Here is a 16,077-nt window from a genome sequence, read left to right on the forward strand (position 1 = left end):
TGAATTTACTATAGCAATATGTAAAAAAGCAAAAACATTGGACAAGCTAGCTATGCTTACTCCATCCACGTTATCAGCATCCTCCTTATGCTCAAGGCACATTTTGAAAATGGGAATTTTCTCTACAAGCCAATTTTTTCCCAAAGTTCTTCATCAAATCAGCAGAAGCGGCATTTTGCTGTAGGAGCTGATATACTAGGTGAGGAATGTAACAAGAACTAAGTGAGAATGGAACTAGAATACTTGCACTTGTCTTTTCACTTTGGTTGCTGTGCCACAAAGCATTAAGAACATCTGAAGAGGGTTTATCTCTCTCAATCCTTTAACTCAGGGGTGTCAAACTCGTGGCCCATGGGACGGATGTTTCGCATGCTGGCCACACCCTTACCTAGTTTAGCAAGTGGGGGGAATTGCAATACGTCACGTAAAAATGCCTGACAATGCGACTTTGACACCCCTGCTTTAACTCCTTGGATTACTTTGCAAACATGCATTTTTTACTGTCAAAATTATTAGATCTTAAATTAAAATTGGGTCTTACAAGAAACATGATTGAAATAAATATAATTTAAAGAAACATACCTGGGTCAGAAATGTCAACGTGAAATGTAGTATTTTTTTTCCTTTTCCAGAAAGCTACCATGTGGGTAGTGATGGTGGAAAAAATCCATTGTTTGTTATGCAGAGCCATTAAGAACACTTGTGGGGTTGTTTTTTTCCTGATATCAAGAATAAATGATATGATAATGGAATCTAACACTACAACAAAAAGCTTTCTTCAGTTCTTGATATATTTTCAGAACTGCCAGTCATTTCTTTTCTTTTGCTACAAAAATTTTAAAATTATGCCAACCATTAATCCCAAACATGAAAACAAAAGCAAAATCCACTTCAGGAAGAGCTACCTTAGAAAACAACCACAGCTGTGAATAATTCACAATGATTCACAATCATTCACATTCTGTCAAGTTCTAAATAGCCAGAAGATCTGATACACTGATGCATGTATAAATTTACTAAACATTCCAGCAATTTGAAAAAGGTTAGCATTTATCTTTTCATACTATTACTTTCACTAGACTGTGCACATATAAGGCATCCATGTGAAACTAGTGTTAGACAATTCTTGTTACCACAACTCTTCCATTCATTTTTGTCTTTGCTTCCTAGAATACTTTTAAAGTAAAAAAAGGAGGGGAGAGGAAACTAAATATTTTATGACATTTTCATTTACTTCCCTTTGATCTTCTTGCTCAAAAATCATATTCATCTGTCAGAAATCAGCTTAAGAGAAAAGGACCGACTTTGTCTGAAGTTTCTGGGTGGCCTTCAAGGGCAGAGCCATGTAGAGCAAATTACAGTAATCCTATCAAGAGATTATAGGAGGATGAGTGACTGCCCTCTGTCCATCCTATTCCAGGAAAAGCAATAACTGGCTTATCAGCTGGAACTGGGCAAAATATTTCTGGCCACAGCTTCCAACAGAAACCATGAATCCAGAAATGCTGAGGTTGTTTGTCTGCTCTGTCCAGTACAAACCTAATGTTATCCTAAATGCAGAATATTTCTGAATCAACAGCCACTTCATCTTGCTTGGTAAAGGAAAGCCAGAAGCCTTCTTCAATTGTTTTGAAAATGTGTAAGTTCTAGTCCAGCTTTTGATATGAAGGCCAGCTTGCAGCACTAGGAAGGAAAAGAAACCAGTTCCAAAATCTCACCAAGAAAAGTACAGACGCTAGTCTAGGCAGTCACCAGGAGACTGTAAATCTATAGCTGATGTTGAGGAAATTTGTGTAATTCAGGAAAGCCATAATTAGGAAAATTAACAGTCTTCCTTATGCAGTTGGATAATTAATTTGAAAAAAAAGTGGAAATGCTGGAGAAGATTCCAAGTACAACTTTTAATGATGTTTGGCTTTGTCTGTATAACTTTACACTTTCTCCTATGCGTGTAAACATTCAAAACATAAGATAGCCAAACTATCCTAAAAGATTACAAAACCTAGGTTTAAACACAAAAATACTTTGGATAAGCATTAACAATGAAAGGAATTTAATAATTTGTGGCAATACATCCACCCTCATTTTTAGTGCTTATAGAGAAAAACAAATATTCTGAAGCTTGTTGAATGAAAAGGATATCCTTCAGTTTCAATTCACCATTCAGGACATGTGATTTAGCACTTGGGATGTGATTGATCATACTTTTGTTTTAATTTTCACTTTGCTTACCACAGATATAGAGTGAGGGATATATGATCTGGTGATAAAATACACAGTAAAAACAATAATGGGAAATGCAAGACAGTAATAAAAAAATAAAATATCACAGTAGAATTATCATATTTTAAAAAGTCTAAGAAAAAATCAACAACTTGCATAAATACGGGAGTAAACAAATTATTATGTTTTACAAAAAGGATAACTGTTTTTCCAAATGAATCAAAGATAACTTGTCTAATATATCACATCTTCCATCTTTTATATACCAATTTTCTGCAACCACCATTTTCTGCAATTTTTCATATCAGATCTAATGAGGAAGGCTCTGAATTTTTCCAGTATTGTGCTATAACTCATCTTGCAACAGCCATCATGAATTGAACAGTTGTGTTTCCGTTTTTTAAATAATGACAGTAAGTATATTGGATAAATTTGCTGGTATCCATGTTGTTAATCTCTCTGATCACTCCTGTCCTGAATACAATATTGGGAGGTGATTGATCACACTTGACTATGTTCAGAATCTTTTCTCTAAAGGCCTGGGATGCTGGCAATCTGACTGGGAGAGCATGGACAGAAATGACCCTCTTCACCCTCCATAGGTGGTCCTAATGAAGACCCTCTGTGCCTACTGATTGTATTGGAATTGGGACCGAGGAAGCACACTCTTTTTCATTCATCCTAAGTGTTTAGATAATCGGCTGTCAGAGGTCAGTTGGAGACAATAACAGCTGCACCTGCCTGTGAGCTTGGCACAATAAGAGGGAAAGTATAACAGCCATGCAAGCATTGAGTCAACCAGGAAGATGTTCTTCTTCAAATATATTAAATTGCTTTGTTGAACCTTTTGTATTCCAAAGCAAGGAAGGAAATGAGAGTAATAAAAATGGGAGGTTTCCTTAAGTTGTGCTGATACATTGCAAATGCTACCAGGTTGGGAAAACTAAAAATTAAACACATCTGTCCATTATAAAAATGAAACATTTCTGCAAAAGAAACAATGTGTGATTAATTTGGGCTCAGTGTACATTTCTCTGTGTGTGTGTGTGTGTGTGTGTGGAAAATATAGAGTGAAATGTTTTTCTCTTAAAAAAATACTAAACACAGTTCTGTCTAAGACATCTAGGTTATCTTTTCTCCTAGTCAGATTCCCACTAGGTTCTTTTCTGATTACCTTTTCATGCTAAACTCTTCTGTTTACAGTTGTTCCTTTGTATCTTTGAGGCATCTGGGAGCCTGGCCAGATCAGATTTCCTCTTAATCTTTGAGGTGTGTCAGGTGGAAGTGGTTGCTTGGTGGTGCAGGAAAAGCATTTTTTTTTTTTTACATTCTAAGAAACAATCATTACAAGAAAAAAAAAGTTTAGTCCTAAAGAATACATGATTATACTGCATGTACTAATTCTCTGTTTACTGAGACCAATAGAAGAAGCAAACCAGCAAATGAATGACTTTAATTATTCATGTATTGGGACAATGGCTACCAACCTTTTGCGTACCAGGGACCAGTTCCGTGATGAGAGGTTTTTCCATGGACCAGTGGGGGCGTGGGTTCATGTGCTGCCTGCATCCGGTGGATGGGGCTTTTGTTTGCACGGACCCTTTTCTGGCATGCTATGGACCGGTGCCGGTTCACAGACTGGAGATTAGGGACCCCTGTATTAGGAAACAGATACTGAAGTTGAAGCTCAAATACTTCAGCCACCTAATGAGAAGGGAGAACTCATTGGAAAAGACCCTGAAGTTAGGAAAGATTGAAGGCAAAAGGAGAAGGAGATGGCAGTGGGTGAGATGGCTAGATAGTGTCATCAACGCAATAAATATGAATTTGGACAGACAGTGAAGTGGTCTGGCATGCTGTGGTCCATGGAGTCAAGAAGATTCATAGATGACTTAGGGACTGACAACAACTTATTAGAAGAATAAATCAAATCATAATTTCACACACACATACACACATGCAAAAACCCTGACTTGTGCAGACAAAGCTTAAAATGTATTGTTTTCATTTAATCCAGCATGGTTTTGTCTGCTGGAAAAGCTAGTTGTGTGATCATAGTGCCAACACAGTAACTGGTTTAAAGGGGGTGGCATACCCACACCCATACTTTAGGAAAACAAATCTGAACTGGTTGTTGCATTTTTGTTATTTTCATATCTCCCTAAAAGGAAAGTTGTGAAAATGGACCATCAACATAAAGAGTATTACAGGTAATCCTTGACTTACAACAGTTCATTTAGTGACTGTTCAAAGTTACAAATTTGCTGAAACAAAATGGCTTATGACCATTTTTCAGTTATAACCTTTGTAACATCCCCATGGTCATGTGATCAAAATTCAGATGCTTGGCAACTGATTCATACTTTTGACCTTTGATGTGTCCCAAGGTCATGTGATCGCCTTTTGAGACCTTCTGACAAGCAGTCAATGTGGAAGCCAGATTCACTCAACAACTGAGTTAATAACTTATCAACTGCAGTGATTCACTTAACAAATGTGGCAAGGAAGGTCATAAAATGGGGCAAAACTCACTTAACAAATGTCTCACCCACAGAATTTTTGGGCTCAGTTGTCGTAAGTTGAGGACTACCTGTATTTGAAAAACATGGAAAGGTGATTAAAACAGTTGTTTGTTTTTTTCTTGAGTGTCACTGGTTCCCTAACCAAATATATCTTTTCTCTTACTGGTTCTTTTCCTATCTGATTTTTAAATCCATTTTAAAGAGCCATTTAGAAATTACTATTTCCTGAAAAATTGGGACAGGTCTGTTTTCATTTTCTCTTTTTCCCATTGCCAAAAGAATGGATTCTCTGATTGTAGGGAACTCTTTTAGTATTTAGTTTTTGTAGAGAGTGAAGATATGATCCTGATGGAGATATGCAGGAGCTATTATGTGAGGAAAAGAGGCTTTTTTTAAAAAAAATAGCACAAGACAACATTTGGAAATGACTCAGGCAGAGCATTCCTAAGAAAAAATTCATTTTATCTTTACATGTAAGTAATGCTGGGCTGATTCTGATCCCAATATGGTGTACAAAGAATCACTTTTCTCCAACTCCATCTTAACAAATAGTCTACTTTTTAGTAAGTGGTTTGCAAAAAAAAAAGGAAAGAAAAAAAATTGCTATGATGGAAAACAATGCAAAGAAAAGTTTTTTTTAAAAAAAAAATTAAGCCAAAACATTGAAATTCTGCACAAGCAGCTTCCCAGCTGCTTTTTACCATTCCCCTGCTACATTTAAAAGTCCTGATGAATTGTGAAAGAGAAATATAATCATGTCCATAATTTTGCAGCCAGGCCTTTTTTTAAAAAAAAATCAATTACATCCTATGATTGCACATTGCAGTGGAAGACTGCAGACAGATTGGAATACTGGGGAAATGGGGGGAAGAAAAGAAAGAAAAATCCAGATGTTTTAAGTCTCTAGGGATGAGTAATGGCTGATTTAAATCTAGATCCAAGTGAGGCAGGAATTCTTGCCAACTAGAATATGGAAAAGTTGCAAATTCTATAGAGGTTACAGTAATTCAAAAGATAGCATAGTGCAAGCTTTGCTGTGATTTCAACCCAAGTGGAACAATTTCAGAAATAAAAATAGATTATATAGTTAGATCAAACAGGAACTAATTCCCAAATTGTACAATGCACCAATATGAAAGAGCTCAGAGAGAGATAAATGTTATAGAAAGTCAGCTGAAACTTCCATGGTTCAATATGCAAATTTCAAGAATAATATATGTTAAACATACTCTGAAATCTTTGGTTTATGTAGATTTTATAATAGGGCTATTCAGTTTCATATTCATTTTCATTTCCTTTAAAAGCAGAATCTCTTATTGTGACTTGCCATCTTTTGCAATTTGAAAGGATTCTGGCAGCTTGGTTATTTTCCTCAAATCAGTTTAGCTTCATTACTGTGAGAATGAACTCAATAGCTGTAAGATCTGTTCCTCCACCAGATGCCATATTTACCAGTGATTTACATGAGAAGAAAAGTGCAAAAAATAATCAACGTTTGCATTTTTAGCATTATTTCAAGATGTCTTCTCAATCATTTTGTTCTTTAACTTTGCAATTTATTTAGAAAATTTACTTTCCTTTTATTGTAGGAACATATGAGTCTCATTAGCTTAATTATGTGCTTAACTATGCTTCATCCAAATGCTACAAGAGGATTTTTTTTTCTCACTGCAGCAAATGATCCCATGACTTGCATTTAAAAACAAAAACTAGAGCTATTGAGTTTGAAAATGGTCTAAAATGTACTTAGAAATGGTGCATTTTAATCATTTATCTTTGTCCAATGAAAAGTTTATTTTCATTTTTCCTAACCAAAACTTTAAACAAACCAATGGAAATGGTCTCAGTTCCATTTGTTATCAACATTTAAGAATAGAATAGAGTAGAGTAGAGTAGAGTAGAGTAGGATAGGATAGAATAGAATAGAATAGAATAGAATAGAATAGAATAGAATAGAATAGAATAGAATAGAAGTAGAATTCTTTATTGGCCAAGTGTGATTGGACACACAAGGAATTTGTCTTTAGTGCATATGCTCTCAGTGTACATAAAAAGAATATTTATATATTCATCAATAATCATAAGATACAACACAGTCATAGGTTACTAATAAGCAATCAAATCATACTAAGAAACAAATAAAACAATATAAATCATAAAGATACAAACAACAAGGTTATAGTCATAAGTGGAAGGAGATAGGCAATAGGAAGGATGAAAAGAAGAATAGTAATACAGTTTTAGTAAATAGTTTGACAGTGTTGTGGGAATTAGTTTAGCAGAGTGATGGCATATGGGGGAAAACTGTCCTTATGTCTAGTTGTTCTGGTGTGCAGTGCCCTATAGCAGTACTAAAGTACGAAAGTCCATTAACTAGGTCTTCTTTATATTTATTTTTAACACTTTTTTTCACTGTGCTAGATCAGTATAGCATGCATTACTGATATTTCTTTCTCCAGTTTTAAAAAACCTTCTCATCTTCCAATTCATTTCCCAATATGATTGGAAGTGGCAGAAAAGGTTAAGTCATTTCTCATGCTTCATTTCAGTTTACTAGGCCATTTGGTGATATACCAAGATAAATACAGAAAGAGTTGTCGATATATCTTCCATTCTGAAGAATCCATTACCCAAGATAAGGCATAGTGAAGTTATTATTTAGAAGTGGGAAGAAGCTTCTTAGTGTAATTGGCAAATATAGTACTAGAAAAGATTACTGCCATATTCCAAAATGAAAGAGTGTAACAATTTTACAGAACCCCACCTTCTAAAACTGGCCATCCAGCTTAGCTCTGATTTAATTTAACCACAGCATTTTTATTTTCCATCACAAACTTATCAAGAAGGCATTTGATAGTACTAAAACAGATCTAAAAAGTCAAGGGTGTGTTGCATAGTAATGTATGATGGAGTATTATAGCAAAACATCTCATTCTGGGCCCTCTTGTTTTTTCAATCAAGCTGTAAGGCTATAGGAATGCATTAGTAGATGTATTTATGTCTGTACAATTGAATTATACTTTTCAGGTTTATATATTTCAGCCATCATATAGTGCTGCTAAATAGTGTTTTCCTACCATTACCCATGTAGTCTAGTGTTCCTGATGCTTTTAACTGATTTGCTTTAATTGATATTTTTATTATGGCTTTATATTGCTGTTTCACTGCGCTTTTAATTGTATGCTACCATGAGAGGTGCTGCTATAAGAAAATAATTTTTACTTATTTGAGTTTTGAGTTACTTGCAGTTTTTGCAGAAAAAAACACACACACACATACATATATACATATACATACATGTGAAAGTTTAAGAGTAAGGTGTAATAGTAAAGGAATAAGTAAATACATATACTGAAAAATGTGAGGAGATGCAAAAAATGTCTTGATGTTGATAACAATGTATAAAGTTTTATGTTTTTAAAATTCAGAAACTTAATAAAATTTATTTAAAAAGAAAAAAGAAAGTTTATCACAGAGTTCCTTAAGATCTATGGTATAAGTTGGTAGCAGTGATAGTGAGACATAGATATTGAAGTAATCAAAGAAGGGCTAGTTCTTTTATCCGTAGCTTTGTTTATATGTCAGTTGTTCTAAATGTTCATGATAAATGAGAACTGAATGCAATTGCTATTTTCTACCAAGAATAAAAGCCTTGTTCTAAAATCATTTTTAAACAAAATTAAAAATTCAACAATATGGTTTCAGTTTATTTGCACAAGTTACAACCTTGCTTCCCACCAGTCCCCTCTGGATAAATTTCTACAATGACATAATATGATCACAACAATTAGGATGAGAACTGCAGTCCAATAAATCTGAAGCTTGCTAGCACAGGAATGTTAGCTTAAGACCAGTAGAGGAAATGTCAACTTTCCCCAGTAGTTTAAAAGGTTACATCTTAACCTTCATTTTAACTTGTTCCTTAATTAAGCCACTAATATTATCTATCTCTCTATTCCCCCCATCCATCCATCCATTATCTGTCTGTCTTTCTTATCTATCATCTATCATCTTCTCCATCTGTTTTTGTCCGTCTATCTATCTATCTATCTATCTATCTATCACCACTTTTAAACTAATAAGAAAAGAACCCTTTAAGGCTCCAAGGTCTGGAGACCTGATTGGGTGCAGTGACCTATTTCTTGGTTGGGTTAGTGATTTGGGTTTGTTGTTTATCAGTTACTTTGTAGCTTAACATTTGTGGTTTTTTTTATTTTAATTCTGTCCACCATCCAGAATCACTCATTGAGATGAGTGACCATATAAATTGGCAAAGGAAGGAAGAAAGCAAAGAAGGTCCATAATACTAAAGCTTTTTCCAGCTGTACTCTTGGTACCTCTTTTATGGTGGCAATGTGAGAGACTGGGACATTTGAAAGAACAGGTTAGGGGTAGTTCATCATGGATAAAATCTATCTTTGTGGTCATCAGGAGTCTGCATAATCAATCAGTCAGTCCTCTCTACGTGTTGGGAATGCATGTCCTCAAATTCCTAGCCAGTGGGGAAGTCTTCCAGAAAGAACATTGATCTAAAGTTTGGAGAAGGAAAGTAATAATAATGATTTTTCTTTTCAACATTGCCCACAGGCTAATTCCATTATTAAACATGAATGAGTAGCTTTAATATGCTAAACAGAGATTCATGTCACAGCAACCCGTTTCAATAATTGGGTTTCTTTCAGCTCAGTATTAACTAATGACATACTTATGGCAATTATTAAAAACTATTGGAAGGAAAAGGCCTATTTAAAAACTCATCTCAAATGCCTTTAAATATCTTACATAAGCCAAGAGTCATATTTGATGTGCAAGTGGCAAGTCTGACATCTTTCTCTTTAGGGTGCTTGTCTCACTTTTGAAATGAGAAAGCAGATGGGGAAATAGACTTGCCAACTATTATTTTTGCCTCCCAACATCATTCTCCACTCTTAACCTAATTCATTCGACTAGCATTTTTCTTATATGGAAATCATAATCTTATTTTATGGCATACATTCATTTTTACAAACCTACATACATATTTAATTAATAAGTCTGTATTTGCTGTTTAGAATAATGTATGTTCAAATAAAGCAACTTCAAGAAACTGAACACTGTTTCCAATTAGAAATTCAATCAATTACTATCACATTTCCAGTTTTTTTATTCTCCTTTCTTTTGAAAGTGTAGCTTCTGCAGAGATCACTTTTCTGTTACAGTTAATGTCTTAAACTCTGTATCTGCTTTTGCTGTATTGTTAACATAAGATAATGTAACCAGTTTACGGTAGAGGTGAAATTGCTGGCCTTCTTGGAACTGTTGAAAGGACTGTGCTGTAGACTGGAGATAGACGATGTTGATAGATGATGTTGTTGAAAGATGATGTTGTATCCCTCGCCCTCTGTTGAGAAAAGGCTGTTCAATTCTGACATAAATGGTCTCTTTGACCCCTCTTTCAAACCAGTAATCCTTGCTGTCCAAATAATGGGCTTTGTTGTCTTCAAAAGAGTGGCCTGTGTTTTTTAAATGCAGATGAATATTTAAATACAGATGGACATCTCATCCTTTGCTGTCCCCTTATCTGTTTGTTTTGAATCTTTCCCAACATCAGGGTCTTTTCCAATGTGTCCTCTTTTCTCAGAGATTGCCAGTCCATTCTGATCACACTCATGTACTACGCAGAGGGCATCACGAGCTTCAGGCTCCTAAGATTTGATGGCGTTCTGCAGCAGCATCCGGGGGTTTTCTCCCAACCATGTAACCCCACATTTGGAAATCGCATTCAGGTCCATCACAGGAGGAAATCATTAAGAAAATATTGGAATGTGCTGAAATGAGTAGATTGGCATTCAAAATTAGAGAACAAGAGGATAAACAATTTTATAAAATTTGGGATCTTTTCTATGAATGGTTAGACAATAAAGTACAGTGATGAATTGTGTAGACTTTTAGAAAATAATAAATATACAAAGATGTACTTCTTTCTTATTATATCTACAAAATGATTTTAGGATAGATTTGGGATGGTAATATGAACTGTTATAAGATCTAAGTAAATTATGGTTATCTTGTAAAACATGAATGAATAAAACTATAGTCAAATGATTGATTAATAAGGATACTAAGATATTTAATTTTGGATTGACAATATGAGATTATATGTAATGTAATTGTAATTGAAGACTACGAAATGGAAGCACAAAACAATTTGTAAACCAACCGGCACACTGTATGTACACCTATGGAAGATAGCTTGATGTTTTTATGTTTTGTTTGTTTATGTTTGTTTTTAAAAAACCAATAAAATCTGGGGGGAAATCGCATTCAGGCAGGTCCAGCATTGGTTGAATTTGTATTGCTGCACAAAGTGACACACACACACACACACACACACACACACACACACAAAATAGTTATTTATTTAATGCATGTAACATTGTTTTGAACTTCTAGGTTGACAGAAGCTGAGGCAAGTGATGGGAGCTCACTCTGTCATGCAGTGCTGGGATTCAAATTGCTGGAGTACAGGCGTCATCAAGCCTTGAGCCACCGCACCTCTTCATAAAGTTCTGCAATCTTAAATAATATCCTTCTATAGAAAGAGTAGGTTCTAAAAATCAGCATCCTTAGTTTCTCAGTTTGGTCTGTGGTTACGCACTGGGCTAGAAACCAGGAGACTGTGAGTTCTAACCTTGCCTTAGGCATGAGACCTGCTTGAGTGATCCTGAGCCAATCATTCTCTCTTAGCCCACAAAGGCAAGCTCAGGGAACAAGCCAATTGGTCAATTTCTATTGTAGTAAATGGATCAACATTTGTTTAAGCTGGAAAAAAAACAGATCTTGAGCTTGTAGAAAAAAATGCTTGGAAGAAAAAATGCCTGCACACACAGACTCACATACACATGCACCCACACACAACAAATATTTTGCTTTAATGTTCTACCCATTCCAAGGCAGATGCCTGAAAGGTATATAGTGATTTATATTGGGTTTTGCATATTTATAATTTATCTACCTCAGATTAGTTTACTAGGATAAAAGGAAAGGTTATGCATTATCTGCCAAATAAGGTATCATACTTTATTGAGCAGACAGTTAACATTTTAATTCCAGAGCATTACAGAACTTAACTGACATATTTTATCAACTAAGTCTAATGTATTTTGTTGTCATTTTTATTGATATTCTGTTATCTGTGTTCTTTATATAAATGTATATGGATTACATGACCATAATAAAGACTGGATTATCCATCAACCGGAGAGACAGTTGCATATTTTGTTGGGTTATTCTAGTATGCAAATGAAAACAATGAATGAATAATGAATTTATCACAAACAGGAAAATTACTGTGACAAGGGATTCACACTTATTATGTCAAAATTGTGTGTTCTTTATAGACTCATCCTACAGAACTGCTAACTTATCAAGTGCCAACATGCCCATCCAAATAATTCATTGCTTATCTTTGGCTTGTTACAGGTACAACAACAGTCAAAGAAAGTATATGGAAAATATCTTGCTCTGGCCTTTTATATTTTTATTCTATCTGTAGCATTAATGTAAGTCTAAGGTTTATTAATTTAAGGCCATTGTCAGCCCTGGAGCCATGTTTCCCTGGCACCTCATGCTGTTGCCTCATCATTCAGTGGGTTGTTTTTTGTTTGGAACTGAAAGTCAGTCCCAAAGGAATTTATTCCCAACTAAATGTGCATTGTATGTTGGAATGCAGGATGATCTGCCAACCACCATTTAGTATCCCACGATACTAAACTACTTCACTAATGCAAAAGAGACGGAAGTTGACTAGTTTCATGATCAAGTTCAATCTGAAATTGTGGTTGGACAATGGGGTGCCAAATTTAGAAATAGTAAGAAGCAGGAGAATTGATTAGTTCCTGCCAATCCAGTGATTTCTTCAATGCTAGTAGAGTCTTCAAACAACCAAATGATCCTTATATATAAGAACATTACCAGACAGAATACCAAAAAATCAATTTGAGTACATTATTGGTAGAAAGAGATAGAAGAGTTCAATTGTAACAGTTGTGGAACTGTTGAACTGTGGAACAGATCATGAACAATACATGTGCAATTTCTAAGCCAAGCTGAAGACAAAGAATAAAATCAATCAGACTGGTTCCAGAGCAACTAAAGGAATGAAAATAAAGCTATTTAATCTCTTCTCATTAAGTTTTGGGAGCACCATCACTTGAGACTTTCAAGAAGAGATTGGACTGCCATTTGTCAGAAATCGTAGGGTCTCCCGCTTGGGGGGGGGGGGTTGGACTAGATGACCTACAAGACCCTTCCAACTCTGATTATATGTTATCTGTTATTTATCCTATATGCTAAATATATACTGAAGAAGTTGGATTGGAGAAAAAAGGAGTGTGGTTTTAAAATAGGAGAAAGAAAGAAACATCAGTAACTAGTCCATTGCTAATCTGAAAGTTCTAATTATTAACTCAAGGACCACCGTTAAAAAACAACCTTAGACCCCAGTTTGTACAGTTTGTCATGTGTGCAAGTATTCTATTTTTTAGAACTTCATCTAGATTAGGGGTGTCAAACTTGATTTCATTGAGGGCTGCATCAGGATTGTGTTTGACCTTGGGGAGCCAGGTGGGCATGGCCAGGGTGGGCAACATCATTCATGTTGGGGGCACCAATGGTGGCCCGGGATCCTCCTGCAGCCTCTGCCAGCAAAACGGCACTTTGGAGGGCTGCATGCAGCCCTCCCGAGTTCCATTTTTGATGGCAGAGGCATCAGGGGCCAGTACTTTGCTGTTTCCAGGGTGGCCCAGATCTAAGCACCCCAGTCAGATCCAGACCCCGGACCACAAGTTTCACAATGCTGATCTAGTTCATATGTTTCTTTCAAGCTTTGCATCAAACAATTATTTAGCCACAGTTTCTTGGAGAAAACATACAGATTCCTGGTATTCCCTTTCTTTTGACCTACCATAAGAAAACATAAGCTTAGGTTCTACCAAAAAATCTTGCTACTTTGCTTATTGATTGATGACAACATAATTATTATATGACATTTTACTGTGTTAGATTTTATCATGTAAACTGACTTGGACGGCTTTTATCCTCAGAGACAGCTAAATGTTTTAAGAATATACATTTTTAAAAGGTCAAACCTTGTATCATTTTAACATAAGCCTGGAGTATATTATGATTGCAACAATATAAATGACATGCTGCAGGGTTCTTTTTTATAATAAATGGTATGACTATGATTATAAATGGCTATAATTTTGTTTTGAAAAAACAAACAAAAATAAATACATACAAGTGTTCATGTAATTAAAAATATGGAGAACTCACTTGATGGAACAAAGAAATAGCTTTTAAAAGATCACTTGACTCCCTTTTTCATGAGTAATTGATAATGTACATTATATTTTATTTTTTATTTCCAATACCGTTTTTTATTTCCAACACCATAATCTTCATCTAAATAATCAAATGGATGCTTATCTCATTGTTTTATCTTATTTTGGCACTGTTTTACATGTTAACTGCTGAATTTTGCCCAAATTCCTCTGGTGGTACACAACTTGTTCTTTCCATTTCCTACTGAGCAAAGTTCAATTTCATGACAAGCGTGTGATGCTGAAGTAGAAATTTTCAGAAATCAATGCTGCAATTGCTTTTTATTGTATCAAAGCCACTTAATAACTATCTTCTTTGCAATATTATGAATATAAAAGGAAATTCTGTCATTTCCACACCACCCTTGGAACCAAACGGGGTTCTGCTCTCTACCATCTTAAAAGTTTGCCATCTTCTTTTTCCCCCAACATCCCAGTGTAATCTACAGTTCCAGGTTTTCCTGGTCTTCTTGTATCTGAACCTGTTTGGTATTTTGGAGATGAGACTATCCATTCATTAGATATTTGTTAGACCAATTTTCTGCACTAGATATTTTGAATAAGTCATAAAATAGATTTATGCAAGACTGTACAACGTATACCTTACACATGTGGTTTCAACTGAACTCTGATGGATTAGGTTCATTATAGCCACACGTTCTCTAAAATAGCTATGTGGCCAATACTGTTTTGTTGTTGATGCTTTTTCCTGTGCAGTAAACAAAAGTATGGAATCCCAGTAATCTATCTTCCTTGGCAAGAAGTGTCCTGGCTATATCGACACTCAATACATCACAATCATTGCCTGTGTAAGTAAGAGCATTATAACCATTTCTTTTCCTAAGAAGATTCTACCTGTTCCAGAAAGCATCCTTGAGCAATGAACAGATGAACTGATTCACTCTAGCTCACTTCTAGTTAATACCCTAAAGAAATTTCATCTCACAATCATTGGGTGTCATGTACTTATTGTTATACACAAGTGATTCATCTCAATTCTCCCAATTTCAGTTCTAATTTACTGGACTATAACTTAGATAACAAAAGCTTTGTATGTCATGATTTCAGCCAGAAAACCAGGAGGAAACTTCAAATGAGTTATGTGTCTGCCTTTCTCCAAAAGCTGCATCTTAATGCTGAGTAAAAGAAAAATGCTTTTAGTGGAAACCAATGGGAATGGAATCAAGCCAGCCTCTTCCTGGGAGCACACTTCCTAGCTGTAATGCAATTACTAAAAATCTCTTGCACTGTGTTGATGTAAGAATACAGAGATGATCTAAGAATTTTTTTATGTAAACCTCACAGCCTTGCTCAAAGCCTTGAAAAGAGTACATGTGTATGCACAGATATGCATGGGTGCATTTCTCAGTGTGTCTGTGTATGTCCATAAGTAAACATGGGCATACAAGATTAATTGACAACCCAATGCTTAGTGTGGCCTATAAGGCCCCCCAAAATTAATCATTGCTCTACACATAAGTAGAGAAGGCTTTCTGGGTTGCTTTGATCTATGCAATCCAAGATTTCAAATAAATAGGATCTAGTAAAAAAATAACAGCGAACGAAAATGGAATAATATAGTGAACAAAACTTCCCTCTCATAGATTACATCTCATAAGATGGACGTTTTAATAGGAACATTTAATAGAATGTTTTAGGAGGAATTAAGACATGCTTCTCCATATAAATAAATTTGGATGTTTGGGGTTTTTTTTAAATATGAAAAAATAATGCTGTTTTATATCAGAGTTTAACCAAGATGGGTAAATTGTGGCATTGGAGAACTCCTGTGGTGCTGCTGATTTTTAACAGCATATTTTCCTGCCACATTGAAGGATGAAGCATCTGGAATCTGTAAGGTAAGTCTTAAATGGACATACTGTCATTTTAATTAGCAATGAAATTTCAGTCTTCTGAAGGTATTTGATACAATACTACTAATTCTACATTATATCTCATCTATTGCAAGT

The 16,077-nt window shown here is 35.2% G+C and overlaps 1 long non-coding RNA gene across 1 annotated transcript in view; it reads left to right on the forward strand.

Annotated features, from left to right (window-relative positions):
- Positions 1-11,979, forward strand: part of LOC148126855 (uncharacterized) — a 107,597-nt gene extending 95,618 nt beyond the window's left edge. The window contains exon 4 of the long non-coding RNA XR_015741644.1: positions 11,178-11,979. This is a non-coding gene — a long non-coding RNA (uncharacterized LOC148126855). The remainder of the gene's footprint in view (positions 1-11,177) is intronic.
- The last annotated feature ends 4,098 nt before the right edge of the window (positions 11,980-16,077 follow it).

This window comes from Pseudonaja textilis, chromosome 2 (genome assembly GCF_049901715.1).
Source record: "Pseudonaja textilis isolate UNSWEBS1 chromosome 2, rPseTex1.2, whole genome shotgun sequence".
In the NCBI taxonomy this organism is placed as follows: Eukaryota; Metazoa; Chordata; class Lepidosauria; order Squamata; family Elapidae; genus Pseudonaja; species Pseudonaja textilis.